Here is a 3621-nt window from a genome sequence, read left to right on the forward strand (position 1 = left end):
TACAGGGGAAGTGCATTAAGTAAAGTTCTTAAATTTCCCGAAGGGATTACAGAGGAATTGCAGAAAGTAGAGTCATAGAATCATAGAATCATAGAATCATAGAATGGTAGAGTTGGAAGGGACCTCCTGGGTCATCTGGTCCAACCCCCTGCTCAAAGCAGGATTCACTAGATCATCTCAGACAGATGTCTGTCCAGCCTCTGTTTGAAGACGTCCATTGAAGGGGAACTCACCACCTCTCGTGGCAGCCTGTTCCACTCATTAATCACCCTAACTGTCAAAAAGTTTTTTCTAATATCTAATCTGTGTCTCCTCCCATTTAGTTTCATCCCATTGCTTCTAGTCTTTCCTTGTGCAAATGAGAATAAAGATGATCCTTCTACAATGTGACAGCCCTTGACATATTTGTAGACAGCTATTAAGTCTCCTCTCAGTCTTCTTTTTTGCAAGCTAAACATTCCCAAATCCTGCAACCGTTCCTCATAGGACATAGTTTGCAGACCAGTCACCATTCTGGTCGCTCTTCTCTGAACTTGCTCCAGTTTGTCGATGTCTTTTTTAAAATGTGGTGCCCAAAACTGTACACAGTATTCCAGATGAGGTCTGACCAAAGAGGAGTAAAGACCGATAATGACTTCACGTGATCTAGACTGTATGCTTCTGTTAATACATCCCAGAATTGTATTTGCCTTTTTTGCTGCTGCATCACACTGTTGACTCATGTTCAGTCTATGATCTATTAGTATACCTAAGTCTTTTTCACATGTACTGTTGCTTAGCTCTATTCCTCCCATTCTGTATATGCTTTTTTCATTTTTATTGCCCAGATGTAGTACTTTGCATTTTTCCCTGTTAAAAACCATTCTGTTGGTTGCTGCCCACTGCTCCAGTTTATTTAGGTCTTTTTGAATCCTCTCTCTCTCTTCTCTAGTATTAGCTATCCCTCCTAGCTTTGTGTCATCAGCAAATTTAATCAGTTTACCCTCAATTCCTTCATCTAAATCATTGATAAAGATGTTGAACAATACAGGTCCCAGGACGGAGCCCTGTGGTACCCCACTTGAGACATTCATCCAGCTGGATGTGAAGCCATTTACAACCACCCTTTGAGTCCGATCACTAAGCCAGTTATGAATCCACCTAACAGTTGCCTGGTCCATTGCATACTTGGTCATTTTTTCAATAAGGATGATGTGAGATACTTTGTCAAATGCTTTGCTGAAGTCAAGATATACTATATCTACAGCATTTCCCTGATCCACCCAGTCAGTGATTCTGTCATAGAAGGAAATTAAGTTAGTCTGACATGACTTGTTAGTTACAAACCCATGCTGACTCTGGTTAATCACTTCATTCTTATCCATGTACTTACATACATGTTGTTTAATAATTTGTTCAAAGATCTTTCCTGGTATAGAAGTCAGACTCACCGGCCTATAGTTCCCTGGGTCCACCTTCTTCCCCTTTTTGAAGATAGGAACAACATTTGCTCTTCTCCAGTCTTCTGGGACTTCTCCTGTTCTCCAAGAATTTTCAAAGATTATGGAGAGTGGTTCTAAAATTTCTTCTACAATCTCCTTCAGTACTCTGGGGTGTAATTCATCTGGACCTGGAGACTTGAACTCATTTATGTTAGCTAAATATTCCCTCACAATCTTTCTGTTTACTGATAACTTGGATTCCTCTATTCCTTTAAAAGGACAGTGAAGATCAGTTGATGTTACATTTTCTTTCTGAGAGAAAACAGATGCAAAATAGGAATTAAAAAGTTCGGCCTTCTCAACATCCTCCCTTACCATTTCTCCATTTTCATCCTGTAAAAATCCTATAGCATCTTTGACTTTTCTTTTACTTTTGACATACCCCCAAAATCCTTTTTTATTGCTTTTGACATCTCTTGCAAGCCTTAATTCATTGTCAGCTTTAGCTAACCTGATACGTGCCCTACAGGATCTGCAGACTGCATTATAATCTTCTTTAGATATGCCTCCCTCTTTCCATTTAATAAACATTTCTTTCTTTCTTTTTAGCATGTGTTTAAGTTCTGTGTTCATCCATCCTGGTTTCCTTAAATGCTTCCCATTCTTCCTACTTTTCGGGATTGTTAACGATTGTGCTTTGAGAATCTCATTTTTAAAAATTTCCCATCCTTCCTGGACATTTTTGTCCTTAAGGACATCCAGCCATTGGATCCCTCCTATTCTCTTTCTGAGTCTCTTAAAATCTGCCTTTCTAAAATCTAACCTTGAAGTTTGAGTCTTCACATGTCTTCCTCCTCTAGTTATCCAAAATTCTATAATAGCATGATCACTGCCTCCTAGGGTCCCAGCCACCTTTACCTCCTCAACCATTTCCTCCCTGTTTATAAGGATTAGATCCAAAGTAGCAGATCCCCTTGTTTTCTCCCCTACCTTTTGGAAGATAAAGTTGTCAGCAAGAGAGGATAAGAATTTGCTTGACCTGTTAGTTTTACTTGAGAGAGATTCCCAACAAATGTCTGGATAGTTGAAATCTCCCATGACCACTACGTCATATTTTTTGGAGAACTTGGTCATTTGATACATAAAGAGTTCATCCATATCTTCAGCTTGCCCAGGTGGCCTGTAGTAAATGCCTACAATGGTGTCCTTTCCGTTGTTCTCTCCTTGTATTCTTACCCAAACAGTTTCCACAGAACTCCCAGTCTCTGAAGCTTCAGTCTCTGTGCAGATATACGCTTTTCTAACATACAATGCAACACCTCCTCCTCGTTTATCAAGTCTGTTTCTTGCAAATAAGTTGTATCCTTTTAGCCTTGTATTCCAATCATGTGTATCGTCCCACCAAGTTTCAGTGATTCCAATGACATCATATTCCTTTTCCTGCATTAGTAGTTCCAATTCTCCTTGTTTGTTGCCCATGCTTTGTGCATTTGTATAAAAACATTTCCACTTCCAGTAGCAGAGATCTCAATAGTATTTGTCAGCTGCATGGCTTTTTCTGGCCTTTTGCTTCCCTTCCCACATTGTTCTAGTTTAAAGCTTTCCTGATGAGTGTAGCAAGGCGACTTCCAAATACATGTTTTCCAGTCTTCGTAAGGTGCACCCCATCTCTAGCAAGTAGTCCATCGTATAGGTAATTCATTCCGTGATCCAGAAATCCAAATCCTTGTTGACGGCACCATCGACGTAGCCAGTTGTTCACCTGTAGAATCTTATTCCACCTCATTGTTCCATGGCCATCCACTGGGAGGATGGATGAGAAGACCACCTGCGCTCCCAATTCTTTCACTTTCTTGCCTAAGTCTTCAAAGTCACTGCAGATGGTTTCCAGGTCCTTTCTTGCAGTGTCATTTGTCCCCACATGTATTAGCAGGAATGGGTAGTGATCTGTAGGTCTGAAGAGTCTTGATATCCTGTCAGACACATCTTTAATTTTTGCTCCTGGAAGACAGCACATTTCTCTTGAGGTTATGTCTGGTCTGCAGATAGCGGCCTCTGTTCCTCTTAACAGGGAATCCCCCATGACCACCACTCTCTGTTTTTTCTTCACAACATTCTTCTTTCTCCATCCAGGAGGATTCTGAGGGCTTACAAGGTTATTCATTGCTGGCAAAGTCTTATCTTGCTGTATTTCTTCATG

Source organism: Phyllobates terribilis, unplaced genomic scaffold (genome assembly GCF_046119375.1).
Source record: "Phyllobates terribilis strain yellow unplaced genomic scaffold, ASM4611937v1 Scaffold_237__1_contigs__length_3040347, whole genome shotgun sequence".
NCBI lineage: Eukaryota > Metazoa > Chordata > Amphibia > Anura > Dendrobatidae > Phyllobates > Phyllobates terribilis.